General features: G+C 36.8%; 1 protein-coding gene across 12 annotated transcripts in view; it reads left to right on the top strand.

Annotated features, from left to right (window-relative positions):
- The window catches only part of Uimc1 (ubiquitin interaction motif containing 1), a 159,660-nt gene that overhangs the window by 84,944 nt on the left and 58,407 nt on the right, over positions 1-16,309 (top strand). Inside the window, exon 1 of one of the 12 annotated variants that reach the window (XM_019207207.2) lies at positions 12,398-12,431. The exons of the other annotated variants lie outside the window; for them this stretch is intronic. The gene's annotated coding sequence lies outside the window, so the exon portion shown is untranslated. Of the gene's footprint in view, positions 1-12,397; positions 12,432-16,309 lie in introns of those variants that run through there. 12 annotated transcript variants of the gene reach the window in all.

Raw genomic sequence — 16,309 nt, 5'->3', positions numbered from 1 at the left:
TTTTTTTTTTTTTGGTACTGGGGATCCAACTCAGGGCCTTGTGCTTGTGAGGCAGGCGATGGCACCACTGAGCTAAATCCCCAGTGCTATTGATTTTTTTTTTTTTAGTGTTGATTTTGTCTTCTTGCTTTTACTCCTGAGTCCACTTAAGCCATTTTTCATTTCTATGTGCAATCTATATGCAAAATACAGCCCTACCTCCTCCTCCTCCAAAAAAAAAAAAATTGCCTGATACAAAATGTCAGTAGTACTGAGGTTGAGAAGGTTATATTTAATATTTAGCCAGGCATAGCAGCTTATGTCTATAATCCTAGAACTCTGAGAGCCTGAGGCAAGAAGAGCTCATGTTTGAACTCAAACTGGGCAATATAGTGACTTAGTGAGATACCCTTTCAAAATAGAAAATAGAAGAATGGTTGAGGATATAGCTCAGTACTAAGTCCATGAGTTCAATCTTCAGTACTCCCCCCAATACATATAGTGCTAATCAAACAATTACTAATAACATTTTTTGACAATAAAGATTCATTAGTGTTAGGCAAGGGATGTAACTCAGTGGCACCGTGCCTGTCTGGCAAGTGCAAGGTCCTGAGTTTGATACCCAGTACTGAAAAAGTTGTGAAATGAATATTCCAAAAAAGTATAATGACTTCTTAATAAAAAATAACATAGCTATACTTTAAAAAATTCAATAATAACAGCACAAAGAGAGCCAAAAGGAAAATTCTTCTAAATTCATTACTCAGAAATATTACGGATCATTGTTTCAGGCACTCATGTATACAGATATAGGTAGAAAGTTCTATATTAAGATAGAAATAGGGGCCGGGGATTTAGCTCAGTGGTTCCGCCACCTGCCTCAAAAGTGCAAGAACCTGAGTTCAATCCCCGGTATGCCCAAACAAAAAAACAAAAAGCTAGAAATAATTCTGTTCTGTTCTGGGCTTGTACTGTTCTTTCTTTCTTTCTTTCATACTGGGGATTGAACTTGGATCCTTGCACTTGTGAGGCAGGTGGTGGAACCACTGAGCTAAATCCCTGTCCCTCACCCTTTTCTTGACTGGGTCTTTTATTTTAGGCGATCTAACTTTTTTGAGTTCTTTGTATATTCTAGATATTAGTCCTGAGGAATAGCAAAAATTTTTCCCGTTTTGTAGGTTGTCTGCTCACCCTAATTGATTCCTTTGCTGTCCAGAAGCTTTTCAGTTTGATATACCATTTGTTTAATTATGCTGTTATTTTTTTGTGCAGTGGGGTTCTGTTAGGATATTCTTTTCTTCACTTATTACTGCAACTGCAGATGTTTTATGTATTTTGTCTTCCACTGCGTTCACTATTCCCATTTAATGTTTAGATCTTTTTTTTTTTTTGGTACCGGGGATCGAACTCAGATCCTTGTGCTTGCGAGGCAGGCGGTGGAACCACTGAGCTAAATCCCCAGCCCCTCCATATTATTTTTAGGAGTGTTTTCTCTAGATCTGTGAAGTATCTATTGGTATTTAGATTGGTATTTGCATTGAATCTGTATATAGTTTAGGGAGTATGGCCATTCTGGCAATATTGCTTCTGTCTATCCAGGAGCAGGGGACATCTTTCCATTTTCTGATTTCTTTGATCTCTTTTTTAGAGTACTGTAGTTTTGTAAGAAGTCTTTCATTTCCTTGGTCATGTTAATTCCTAAGTATTTAATTTTCTTGATGCTACTGTGAATAGTATTGTTTTTATAATATATCTCATTGAATTCATTATTGGTGTACACAAATGCTATTGGTTTGTATGTATTGATTTTCTATCCTATGTTGCTGAAGTTGATTATTCTAAGAGTTTTTTGGTCAAATTATTTGGGTCTTCTATGTGTAGTATCATGTCATATGCAAATAATTATAATTTGAGTTCTACCTTTCCTATATTTATCCCTTTTATTTCTTTCTCTTGCGTGCTTGCTCTGGCTAATGTTTTGAGTACCGTGTTGAATAGAAGTGATAATAGGCATCTTTCTCTTGTTCCTGATTTTAGAGGGAGTGCTTTCAATCTTTCCCTATTTAATGTGATGTTTGCTGTTGATTTGTCATAAATTGGTTTTTATCAATTCAAATATGGTCTTTCTATACCTATTACCTTTTTTGCATATATTGATAAAATCATATTTTTTTCCCTCACTTTTGTTTATGTGGTATATTTCATTTACTGATTCGCATATGTTGAACCATCCTTGCATCTCTGAGGCAGATCATCTTGGTCATGATGTATGATCTTTTTGATGATGTGTTGCATTCTGTTCACTAATGCCTTATTGAGAATTTTTGCATCTGTGTTCATTCAGGATATTGGCCTGTAGTTTTCTTTTTAGTTGGGTCTTTATCTGGGTTTAGAATCAAAGTATGTTTGGAAATACTCCATTCCTATTAATTTCTTTGAGGAGATTAGGAACTATAGATGATATAGTATCCTTAAATTTTTTATAGAATTTAGCAGTGGATCTGTCAGGTTCTTGGGTTCTTTAATTGGTAGGTTCTTTGCTATTATCTCAGTGTCATTGCTTGTTATTAAGATGTTCATCATTTTTGTATCTTCTTGGGTTAGCTTTGGTAATCAGTGTGAATCTAGGAATCTATCTATTCAAAACTTTCCAATTTTTTGGAATATAATTTTTTTTTTTTGGTATGGGGATCGAACTCAGGACCTTGTGCCTGTACACTGAGTGGAGTATAATTTTTCATAGTATTTATTGTCTTCTGGATTTTGATGGTTTCTGTTGTGCTTTTGCTGTTTTCATTTCTAATTGCCCTGATGTGCGTCTTCTCTCTCTTACTAAGTTTAGCCAAGGGTTTATCTGTTTTATTTATTCAAAGCACCAACTCTTCAATTCATTCACTTTTTTTTTTTTTTGGTCCCACTTTCATTCCTGCTCTGACTCATGATTTCCCTTCTTAAGGGGGCATCCTGTTAAATTTTTTGAAAGGTGTTAAAGTTTTGAGAGGTGTATAATGCTCATGTTTATTTTTTACGCTAATTTCTATTAATGAATTTCTTTAATTTTATGAGTTTTATTATATTAATGTACTTAACAGAAAAATGAAATATGAAGTATGTAATGAGTATTCAGAATAAACAACATTTTCTTCTTCCTTTTTGTTTTTGGTACTGGGGATCGAACTTGGGTCCTTGAGCTTGCGAGGCAGGCAGTGGAACCACTGAGCAAAATCCCCAGCCCTAAACAACATTTTCAACATCAACTATTTACTTGCTTATAAAAACCTAAAAGAAAAAAAGAAAAACCAGCAGAAATAAATTCCTAAGTGATTACAATAAAAATACAGACAAAACTACCACAGGGTCAGGGATTTAGCTCAGTGGTTCTGCTGTCTGCCTCAGAAGTAGAAGGTCCTGAGTTCGATCCCCAGTACCGAAAAACTTTATCACAGAAATAATCTTTGCTTCAACTGTCACACCTAAGGCAGTCTTCACACATGACAGCAGCATGTTCCACGCATAAGTCTCACTTACACTTACAGCACATGTGCTTAGCTTTCCTTTCTTGTTTGACAGGGCATACTTGTCACCTTTCTTGTCTTGTTGTTTCATCAGGGGTTTCCTATTATGTAGTGTGCTTTTAACAAGAAAATGAAATATCAATAAAATCTATCAAGTATATACTGAATATTTAGAATAAACATTAACATTTTCTAAGTCTAAAAAATAACAGAAATAAATTCCTATGTGAGCTCAAAAGAAAAGAGAAAACTCTACCACAAAAATAATCTTTACTTCAATTACAACATCTAACGCAGTTTTCACACATGAAATCAGCATGTTCCATACACAAGTACACTGAGAGAACATGTGTTTTATTTCCTTGTCTCTTTTGGTAATGCATACTTGAAATCTTGCTGGTCTTCTTAGTTTCTTAGGAGGTTCTTATGCGGTTTTACTGGTCTGCTCCAGAATTCTTTTGTGGAGTTCTTTGGGCAGATACATACTGTTCGTTGTTTTTTTGTTTTGTTTGTTTTTGATACAGGATCTCGCTCTGTAGTTCAGGCTATTTTTGAGCTCACTTTGTATGTGTGTATATGTGTATGTATTTATTTATTTTTGCAGTATCAGGAATTGAACACAGGACCTTGCGCTTACAAGGCAGGCGTGGTGCCACTGAGCTAAATCCCTGGCCCTGAGTCCATTATGTAGCCCAGATTGGCCTCGAATGCATGGCAGGCCTCTTACCTCAGCCTCCTGAGTGCTGAGATTATACACCTGCATTACTATGCCTGGCCTTCTTCCCCTGTTGTAATTGGTCATTTATCATTTCCAGTCCGAATATTCTGTATCAAATTTCTCCATGATATTTCGTGTTTGTTATTTTCTTTGTAAACTGTGAAACTATGCCTGACATGCTTAGGATTGGGTTATACAAACCAGTGGCCAATGCTTTGTGTTTCAAGTGACATCATAGTTGCTGCATAACTCATCAATAACATCTCTGCATTTCATTTTGTTGTAAGTTGTGACCATTTCTGAGTTTGTGTTGAAGATTAACTATCAACCTTTTGTTTGTTTGTGTGTGTGTGACAGGGTCTCTCTATGTAGTCCAACTAGCCTTGAACTCACTATGCAGCACAGGCTGACCTTACACTCACATGATCCTCCTGCCCCAGCCTCCCAAGTGCTGGGACTACAGAGTGTACCACTCCTGGCTTCTCTATCAATCTTATCATCATGGTTTTTGCCATTGTGTTTACTCTTGCATGTTTGGCCTGCCCTCATGCTATAGGGTGTACTTTTCCTACTTTTACTTGGCCCAAACTTGCTCTGCAGAATGTTTCTTTTCCCACCTTTATATAAAACTTTGCTCCTGTTTGTGCTTGTCTTGACCAATTCTTTTCTCAGGACAGAAAGAACCCACAAACCACATCCAGAAGGAGATTCCAGTCCCCTAAAACCCAATAATAATACCTTTTCCATTTATTCTGTATCTTTCAGGCATTTGTCGTGTTTTGCTCACATCTGCTAATTTTTTACTTATTTTCTCTGAAACCACATTGGGCATTTTGAGTGATAATTCCATAAACTTTTGGGTCATTTCCTCTTTGAACTCATCCAGTTTCTTCATCTTTAATTTTTTTGTAGAACTCTGCTGCCTTGCATTTGCTTTTCTCTACATTGGTGTCCCCTAGATATGCCATGGAGAAGTTATAAGACCTTGGGGTTTGTTACCTTGTTTTCCAATGTTCCTGTGTGTATTTTGCATCTACATTTATATATCCATATTGATATGGTGTGTTTTCACACTGTTACCGTCTTGCCTTAGTTGTGGTCTGCTTGGATATAGCCACATGAATTTTCCCTTTTTTCAATTTTCTCCCATTAGCCAGGAGGCAGAATCTGACATTGATCCTAGTCTTGGCCTAGGGACTGTCTTCCCTCAAGATGTTGTAGCATAGGGGCTGGTGATTTAGCTCAGTGGTTCTGGTGCCTGCCTTGCAAGCACATGGACCCAAGTTCAATCCCGGTACCAAAAAAAAAAAAAAAAAAAAAAAAAGATGTTGTAGCAGATTTGGCAGGCATAGCCAGGCTGAGACTTAGGTAGGTATGGAGTTTCTGATGGGAGATTCAGATCCCCCATCAATTAAAATTAGGCTAGTGAAATTTCAGAGGAAAATGAGGATTATATTGAGTGTACTAAGGGACCATTCTTGTTATAGCTAAGAAGTTGGATACATTTTGTACTGCACAGAGACTGTGTGGAAGGTGAATTTAAAGGTGGTGGACTAGTTTATCTGGCATTGGAAATTTCAAGGCATCACAGCACTCAAGCAGTAGCATAACATTATTACCTGCTTTTTAGCCTAATTTATAGTAAAAATTGAATAGAAAAAGGCATAGTGGGGCCGGGGATTTAGCTCAGTGGCTCTGGTGCCTGCCTCACAAGTGCAAGGTCCTGAGTTAGATCCCCAGTACCACAAAAAAAAAAAAAGAAAAAAAAAGAAAAGCATAGTGAAAAGATATTTAGTTTGCCAGAAAAGAAGTATATGTAAATTTTCAGCCAATGAAATTGTGGTTAATAAGCCAGGTGCCAAAGGGAAAGATTCCTTGTAGCATTTCAGGAATTGGCAAGAACCCACTCATTACACACTTAGGAATGTAGCAGGGCAAATTTGTTTCAAAGACATTCCAGAGCAGATACTTTTTGAGAAGATGCCTCTGGGGTTGGGGGTGGGGTGAGCTAGCTCAGGCATGCCTAGGGCATTGTTTCCATGTTTAGCCAGCAAGGCACTCAGACTGCTTTATACTTTGTTATAAAATCTTCATTTTAAAAATTATTTGGTTTTGGTCTGGGGAATTTAGCTCAGTGGTGCCACTGCCTGCCTCGCAAGTCAAGTGCAAGATCCTGAGTTTGATCCCTGGTTTAAAATTTTTTTTTGTTTTATGCAGTATATGAAGATATATATGTTTATGCATTTTTCATTGCTATGTAACTGACTTTTCCATTGGTTAGTTGTTTGTTGTTAGACTTCATACTGAGCAACAATCCCAGCCGTTTTTGTTTCATTTCGTTACCCTGGATTGAACACAGGATCTTGCTCTTGCAAGGCAGGCTGAGTCACCACTAGGGTAAATGCCCCGCCCAACCCCAGCCATTTAAAATTTTTTTTTCTGTTTTGAGGCTGGGTCGTAACTAATTTTCTTAGTTGCCCAGGTTGGACTTGAATTTGTGATCCTTCTGCTTCAGCCTCCCAGAGTGCTAAGATGATAGGCCTTTGTCACCTCACCCAATTTATTTTTTTAAAATGACATTATCAAGTATTTTTATTTTAATAAAACATGTAAGAACTTTACCATTTTAATCATACCATCCAATGTTCTTACTTTTTTTTTTTTTTTTTTTTTTTTTTGGTGCTGGGGATTGAACTAGGGACCTTGCACTTGTGAGGCAGGCAGCTGAACCACTGAGCTAAATCCCTGGCCCCAGTGTTCTTTAATATATCCACCTTGTACAGCTTCACCATATTCTAATCAGAGAATATTTTCCTTACCTCAAAAGAGACCTATTAACTAATTTCTACCTATTCCCCTTTCTTCCAGTCTGATCATCTCTGCTACTTTCTGCCTCTATGGATTTGCCTGTTCTAGATATTTCATATAAATGTAATAATTTAATACAATATGTGGCTTTTTAATTTACTTACCATAGTTTTACAATTCATAATGATAAGAATCAGTACTTCTTATGGCTTTATAATACTCTCTTATATGATTATACCATGTTTTGTGTATGAACTGATGGACATTTGTTTTTGTTTTCTTTTTTACTTTTTGTTTATTGTGAATAGTGCTGCTATGAACATTTGTGTACAAGTTTTTGAACATCAGTATTCAATTCTTTTGGGTATATGATGGGTCATATGCCATCTGTTAGGTCTGTTTAACCTGTTGAGCAGCTATCAAGTTCTTAAATCTTCAATTCCATACCATGTTTTGTATGACTGGTAGAAATTTAACCTCATTGCATTCCGAAAGTGTTATCTATTTTCTTCCATCTTCAGCTTGAGTCACAGTTGTAGAGTTAGAGTTCTTTGGTTGTATCATATCAGTGGGACATCTTGGATCATTGGTCAAACTGTATACTGGCAACCTCTGGGACATCTATGAGATCCAAACATTGTACCTTACTGATCTAAAGACTTTCCATTCATTATTGCCAAAGAGAAATCTCTTATGAGGCTTTCATTCTTTTTGCCCAGTTGTATCACATAACCATTCTTGTCTAGGATCTTGAGCCTGACTCAGGGTGCTGTGGAGCAAAACTTGGGTCCAACTGCTCTGGAATATATAGCTCTCTTCTCTTCTTCAACTCTGGTTTAGGGGAAACTTTCTGGTCCATTGGAAGCTCCTGACTGCATCATGTTGCTACTAGGCTGACTTTTTCATGTTCTTTTAGGTTAGTATTTGTTTATTTGTTTAAAATATATCTTTATTATTTCCAACTAATTTTAAGTGATGATTTGGAAAATTTAAAAAAACCATACTTTTTCATATCAGAAGCCTACATCTGTTTTCATCTCATTATTTAAATTTTATTATAAACCATTTAATTGGACAAAGCTTTGTATTTCTTACATAACTTACCTATGGAGTCTTTCAATATGTTGTGCCTTGGCTGGGGCTACCAAGATAGTATTTTCATAATGATAACACGAATGATTCCAGGGATATTTGGCATTAAGCTTTTCATATCTGTAGAGTCATCTGAAATGGCATTAAAAAAAAAAGATTTTTCTTTTTCTGTTTGTTTGTTTTGGGTACTGGGGATCAACTTCTGGTTGTTGTGCTTGCAAGGCAGGCGCCGGAACCACTGAGCTAAATCCCTGGCCCTCTTTTTTTCTTTTTTTGGAAACAGGGTCTCACTATGTAGTTCATGCTGATCTTGAACTATGTATATGTAACCCAGATTTGAGGCAGTCCTCCTGTTTCAGCTTCCCAAGTGCTGGGATTACAAGATGTGCCACTATGCCTTGCTGAAATATCATAGTTGTAAAATATTGTTGTCCTGATTAATCATAAAAAATAAAAAGAAAGATCGATCCAGGTAGATAAAGGTGAAAATTCAGTAAGAAAAGGAAAAACAGGAAAAAGGTGAAATATAATTATTTTTTGAATAAAATATTTCTTGACACAAAGAATGCAGTTTTGTATATTCTGACACTAGTCTTTAATGTTTTTAAAAATTGAAATATAATTTATATATAAAAATACACAGATCTGACAGGTATTTTTTAGTGAGTTTTGACAATCATGTATATATCCTCATAAGTGCCATTCAAATCAAGAATATGGAAATTTTCCATCACTTTAAAAGTTCTCTCATGTCACTTTTCTAATAATTTCCTGTCCCCTTTCTGACTTTTTTTTGGTGGTAGGGATCAAATTCCAGCCCTTGTGCTTGTAAGGCAGGTGGCAGAACCACTGAGCCAAGTAAGTCCCTGGCCCCTCCTGTCCCCTTTCTGTGTATAACTCCAGAAACAAACATTTTCTAATTTCCGTCACTGATTTGTTTGCCTGCTGTTGACAAAATTCATGTAAATGAAATCATATAAATAGATATTCCTCATTTGACTTTTTTCAGGCATAGTGATACATTTTTCTCTCCACATACAAGTGGGTATTTTTGTAAACAAGAATTTTTCCTTCAAAAGATAATAAAAACATTAAAATCAGGAAATTAACGTTAATACGTTACTAGCATGTAATCCTTGGGCCAGTTTATAGCAGGTGTCATTTAGTAATCACGTTTTATTTATTTTTGTTTTGCTTTTTAACTTTGTTTTGTTTTTTGCAGTCCTGTGGTTTGAATACAGTCTTGGTTATACAGGGCTTCTTGGTGTATTGGTGGTTACTGGGGGTTGAACACAAGGCCTCATACTGTGTTACATCCTCTCACCTGCCCCACCACTACCTTTCTTTCTTTTTCAGTTGTGAGGTAAGATTTGTAAGTTGCCCAGGCTGGCCTTGAATTTGAGATTCTCAGCCTTCCGAGTGGCTAGGAGTGCAAGCATGTTTCCCTACCAGTCTAGCTTCAGCTTTTGAGCTGAGGGCTGGGTTCTTTCCAGGCAATTGTAGGCAGTGACTAAGCTTGAGAAACTAGGTCCAGCTATTTCTGTCCAAAATAGGACTTTTCTAATGGTCAGTCTGCTCTGGAACTCTCTCTAGTGTTGGCTGACTGTCAGATTTGCATTGCTGTGTTAGGCAGTCCTTGCCCAATCCTACTTTTTTTCCTCTTTTCTTTTGTAGATATCAGGTTTGTATTTAAATCTGCTGGCTTTCCCTGACTACATCTGCTTCCTCTTTCTTTTCTCCCTATATCCAGTAAGTCCTTGTTACACCTCAGCATCTACTTTTTGGAGGATCTGGCTGACAACAGTGCTAAACTATCCCCAGTTTGGTCAGTAGGAGTGCATTAAAAATGAAAGCAATTTATGTTTCCCTTAGACTGTCATCTTTCTTGAACACTTACTTGCTTTCTGGCAGAATAAGATATTGTAGGCTGATATTTAACTTCCTTCTCCTAGACTTGGAATCAGCTGTTTTAAGATTATTAATGTCTTTGGAAAATGGTATTTGGAAGTCAAGATGTGGCAGTAGCTGTGGATGTGCTTACTGCTACTGGTGTTGCCATGCTAGGGCCCTCTCAGTGGATAAAGCTAGAGTACAGATGCATGTAAATACATACTTGTTATAGCCATTTCAACAAAAAGAATCACAGCACGAAAGTCCAAATTAGAAATCCTTTATAGCCAACGACCAGAGGGTGGGCTCCTGCTTTTAACTCCCTTTGGCACCAATCAAGCAGGGAAGCCTTTTTTTTTTTTTTTTTTTTTTTAATTTTTTTCACCGTTTTTAATCTGTTCTTTTTAAGTGTCTATTTTCTAACTTCTGTGATTTTTACAGAAAGGACTTTTAGAGGAGGGAGAGGGGTATAATGGAGGTTGCACAGGGCCCCAGTCTAAGCCTTTTTTTTTTTTTTTTTGGTACCAGGGATTGAACTCCGGGTCCTTGTGCAAGGCAGGCCACCGAACCGCTGAGCTAAATCCTCGCCAGGGAAGCCAATTTTAAAGGGAAAAACCACACCCTAGAATGTCATGATTTTATCTTTGAGCAAGTACAGGGATTTAGAAGCAGATTGCATGTTAGATTAAAATTTAACTTTTGGGATCTGGCAGGAAATTCCTATCCTTATGGTTAGGGCCACTGTATAGAATGTTCTGTCCTTTGTTCTTAACCATAAGATAAGATACGTCCTGTCCTTTGTTCTTAACCACAGGGTAAGCTATGTACTGGTTAACCTATCCCTTTGAAAAAGCAGTCCAGGGAGGAAAAGGAGTAAAGTTCAGGCACAGCCTATTGGGGGGTTTCTGATTAACTCACTTACTTCATACTTACTTACATATTTATATCTATATTATTTTTTAAATAAGTTGGTCCAACTTTATTGTAACCTGTTACAGAAGACAGTTTAAATAACCAATATCTTCAGTTTTAAGGCCCTTAGAAATCTGAGTTAGTTTTACTACAGAAGAATATATTACATTAGTTCAAATTACAGTGTAAAAAAAACCAATGTTTACAGATGAACAGTTCTAAATGTTGGTAAATGGCTTGCTTCACAACCATTAACAGCTCTTTGAAAAATTCCAACACCGGTTTGGAATTGAATGAGAAAACCCACACTTAATTCTAACATGAAAGATGTTCATAATAGAGTACTGTAGCCACAACCTTTACTACTGCTGGATGTTGGAAGATACTCTGTTGCTAGATGAAAACATTTTGTATTTTTTCTAATTAGGGCAAATTATACTCACTCATAAGAAATCATCTCTTGCTTTACAAATGCAAAGTAAATTCTTTGAGGGTCTCTGTGTTAGAAAGACTTGCTCTGTCTTTTTAACTTTAGGCAAAATAGTGTATCTTTTGAAAAATGTATTTAGTGCAACTCTTCAAGTACTGTACCTAGTTTCTGGAAAGTAAAACATGGAAGTGGGGAGGAACCTCTGAGACTTAAGGCTTTTGTGCCAAATATTTAGGAAGGTCAAAGTTTGCCTTCAGAGATTAGAATTCAACAAAGAAAACAAATCCAATTGTTGGACACCTCTTTCTGATTTAGAACAAAGCCAGATAATGTAGCAAAACTCCCTTTATCTATATTTATTTCTGAAATAGGACAGAAGCCCTTATAGGGACAAGTAATTGGAGGTGGTGGGGGTGGGACTCTTCAGGCCTTGATCCATGACCTGATCTGTTACCCACCAAAGGTGAGACATCTCTTTTGTTCCATCTTCTGCTGATAGTGTAGAAGGAATGTACCCTCTCCATTTCCATACTCTTTATGGTAAGGACCAGGTTAACAGCAGGATTGGATGGCACGTGGGTGGGTATCATGATGTTTCCTAGGACAAGGATAGCTGCTGATCTTTATCTTACATTAGAAGGAAACTCGAAAACATGAGAAAGTACCAAAAGCCACAACCCAGTGGAAAGTTTCCAACATCCACTCCACTGCTAAATGATAAAAATATTTATCATTTTTGGGCGCATATTCATATATGAATCACAATATAGTTGTGATAATAATTAAATGATATATGAATTACTATGTGAGCCATAAACTGGGAAAAATATACATTGCTATATGATAGGGGTTACACTTTAATAAAGTACACAAATAGGTGGCAGTTTTATGCTTGCTTCAGAAAACTAAAGTACTATTTAGTCAAAAGACCAGGTGCATGAGTTACTTGTGAATTAATGATAATGCCTGACATCTAGCAGGTATTTATTATATTTTTTTCTTTTTTTGGTACCGGGGATCAAACTCGGGACTATGCGCTTAAGAGGCAAGTGGTGGAACCACTGAACTAAATCCCTGGCCCTAGCAGGTATTTATTAAATATATGTTAAATGTTAAATGAACAAAATAACTGAAAAAAATAATTTATTATTATTTAGTTTCCTCATATACTACTGATCCTCCATCTCTATTGCTACTCCTTTACTTGTGTGGATGCCCTTCTCATCTTACTTGGGCTCCAGAACCCTCTGCCAGGCCATTTCCCAGAATGGATACTCATTTTGCTCACTTTTGGCTCTGACTTGTGCACGGGGGCACCCCTACATGTGAATATCCTCCTTAATGTCTGACATTCCATGCAAGGCTACCCTGTGTAATGATTTTGAGAGTCATACCTCTTGTGTGTATCAGAGCTTTTTGTCACAGAGAGGCAGTTCACTGTATGAAGAAACCAGTTTTAAAAAATCCTTTTTCCCACTGATTGAAATGGGACACTTCCAGTTTTTGTCTACCGTGATTAAAGCTTCTGCAAACATTTTTATATAAACCATTGTGTAGACATATTTTTCATTTTGGGGTCATAGTGTAAGATATATTTGAACTCTATAACAAATTGCCAAGCGGTTTCCCAAAAAGATTACTTCCTACTCTTTATGAGCATTTCATTAGCTCCATAGCATTGAGAAAATTTGGTGTTGTCAGTTGCTTTCATTTTATCTGTTCTGTGAGTGTAGCAGTATCTCTTTCTGGCTTTAATTTGTATTTTTCCAGTACTAATCAACACTTTTTTTATGTGCTTGTGAAACATTTATTCAAATTGTTAGCTTCTTTAAAAAAAATGGGTAGTAAAAAAAAAATTGGGTAGTCTCATTTCCACAAGAAATTCTTATTTCATTGAGAAAGTGCTCCCAGCACTGCAGAAAATACTTAAGGAAATCCTAGACAGAGACAAGGTGGTCACCAGCACCAGAGAGCCCAAAGGAAAGTATGTGTCTAACTGGGAGGGTAGTTAAAAGGAAAACAAAAAGGAATCAGCACTGAAAAAAAATAAGGCAATGACAAACAGGATTCATTAAACATCTTATAATAATGACCTTCCATGTCATTGGTGTCAACTCCTTACGCAGAAGACATACACCAGCCCAGGCTTTAGCTCAGTGGTTCTGCCACCTGCCTCGAAAGTGCAAGGTCCTGAGTTCAATCCTTGGTACCAACAAACAAACAAACAAATAAAAAGAAAGAAAAAAGACATACACTAGCAGTTTGGATAGAAAAAAAAAGAGACAGCCATATATGCCTACAGGAGACACATTTTATCCAAAAAGAAGTATAGAGACTGAAAGTGATGATCGAAAATGGTACTCCATTCATGGCAGCCAAAAAACAAGCAAGAGTAAGAGTAGCTTATTTTCAGACATAGCAAATCTCAAGGCAAAACTGATCAGAAGAGAGAAAGATGGTCATTACATGCTGGCAAAGGGCACAATTCAACAGGAAGAGGTAACAATTGTAAGTATTTACATACCAAATGTTGGTATTCCCAACTTCATAAGACAAAAATTATAAAAATATGACGAGCAGTACTCTCCCTCCTCTATAATTTGTGATAATCAAAATTTTTTCTCAACATTACCAAGTGTCCCTGGAGAGGAGAATTGTCTCTTAGAACTATTGTGGGTCATTTTTGTCACCATATGGAAATAAAATGCTTAAGAATAAAACCTATAGTTGAGAAGTTAAAGCCAAGTGTGGTAACAAAGCAGTGAAAAACAGGGCTGCATAAAGTGCACACTTTTTTTTAAAAATTTTTGAGACAGTCTCTCAATATGTTATTTATATTGAGTAGGCAGGCCTTAAATTTGGAATTCTCCTGCCTCACCCTCCTAAGTAGTTGGGACTACAGGTACATAAAACCAAGCCTAGTTTTACCAGCTATGCTTAAAGTGAAAACCACTTTTGGACTTTTATTTTTAGAATTTAGGGCTTAAAATTAACTACATGTATGTGTATATGTACATCCATACACATAAATACATATGGGTACATATGTAGCATTGCTTTGAATCATTTTCCTGACACTTGCAACTGAAATAGTCCTGACTGATGGTATACCTATTATACAACTTGTTTGCAGGTAAGTAGTAATGCTGTTAAGCTGGAAATTAAAATAAGCTATGATAGGTGTTATGCAACAAGAGCAGTGTGCAAACTCTTAGCAAATTAGGGTTATGGGGAGAGTGAAAAGGCTACCTGAAAAGTATTTCCAAAGCTAAGTGGAAGTAATTCTGATGATAAGTGAGTTGGGTAAAAGCTGAGGAGAGTGGTGCAGAGAACTATTTGAGCAAAACAGTAATACTAACATAAGTCCACATGGATATGCTGGTGAGATCAAGGGGTGAGACTACAGAAAGATAATGTCAGTCAGGACCTCAGAAGAACATAGAGAATACACTTAAGGAACATAATTGAGCAAGACTTATTTACATCACAGTAATAAGGTAGAAGGAAAGACTGAGTCACAAGAATCAGGGAGCATTGTTAACAACTGGGCTTGTTAAGAGATTTCTGGGCCCTATGCCAGTTTCAGATTCAGCAGGTAGTACATGCCTGTAATCCCAGCACTCTGGAAGGCTGAGGGAAAAGGGTCACAAGTTCAAGTCTAGCCTGAGCAGTTTAATAACATGATGAGAACTTGTCTCAAAATGAAAAAAAAAAAGGGGGCGGGGATGGGGATGTAACTCATTTGAAAGATCCTGGGTTCAACTCCTAATCTCCAGTACTGGGGGAAAAAAATACCAGCAAAATAAACCCTCTTAAAACTGACCTCATCTGGAAAGTTGAAGAAATCTGTAATTTGGAGATGGTATTTCATTTGAGCTCTGAAGGGAAAATAGAAATTAGTCAGTTACAAAGAATGAAGAGACTTCCAAGAGGAGGAGAAGCATTTGAAAATCCTGATGCAAGAGAGTTATTGGTTTGCTCTAGGATCAGTGGTGGTGAAACTATGGCACATGTGTTGTACAGTGAGCTGTTTGTTAGCATCAAAAGCTCTAAAAGTTTGGCCATCACTGCTCTAGGAACTGAAAGAAAGCCTAGAGGAAATGTAAATGTTGCACATATTTAAAAACTCAAAATTAACAGGAATAGAGATCCCTAAATTTGAATCCAAGCAAAAAACACACCCAAATGAATTTGAAAGAACCTTAACAAAAGTGGAAATATAGTGGATTTTTTTTGGCTACAACTAAGGAACACTTAGAGGGAAATTTATAGCTTTATGTGCTATAATAAAAGAAAATTTTAAATCAGAGGTTCAAGCTTTTTGCCGTGAGAAGCTGGAATACAAAGAGGCAAATTGACCCAGTGTAAGTGGAAGGAAGAAATACAAGGAGCAGAAATCAGTTAAATAAAAAAGAAGGGTACAATAGAGGAAGAAAAGTAACCAAAAATTGGTTCTATGAAAAGATCAGTAGGCTCCAAGATTTAGATCAGCAGCACCGCACCTGCCTTGCAAGTGCAGAGTCCTGAGTTTGATCCCTGGTACCAAAAAACAAAAACAAAACAAAGAAAAGGTCAATAAATATATGAGCCTCTTGCTAGACTTATCAAGGGTAGAAAAAAGGGGGCACAAATGAACAGTATTGGGATTAAAAAGGGATAGCACTTCTGATTATACAGTCATGAAAAGGATAATAAAGGAATACTATGAATGATTTTATGCCAATAATATGACATCTTGGATCATTAATTCTGAATGGGGATGATATCATCCCCAAAGGGACAAAAATTGACCCTTGGGAAACAAGATCTACTAAGCATCTCACTGTATAGACCTCTGATAGAAATAGTGGGACTGAAGGCTAGTGATTTAGCTCAGTGGTTCTGCTACCTGCCTTGCAAGTGCAAGGTCCAGAGTTTGATCCCCCGTACCTTAAAAAAAAAAAAAAAAAAAGGGATAGTGGATTT

This window comes from Fukomys damarensis, unplaced genomic scaffold, assembly GCF_012274545.1.
Source record: "Fukomys damarensis isolate Sample0158 unplaced genomic scaffold, DMR_v1.0_HiC HiC_scaffold_9, whole genome shotgun sequence".
Lineage (NCBI taxonomy): Eukaryota > Metazoa > Chordata > Mammalia > Rodentia > Bathyergidae > Fukomys > Fukomys damarensis.
This window is presented reverse-complemented; position numbering and strand designations above follow the sequence as displayed.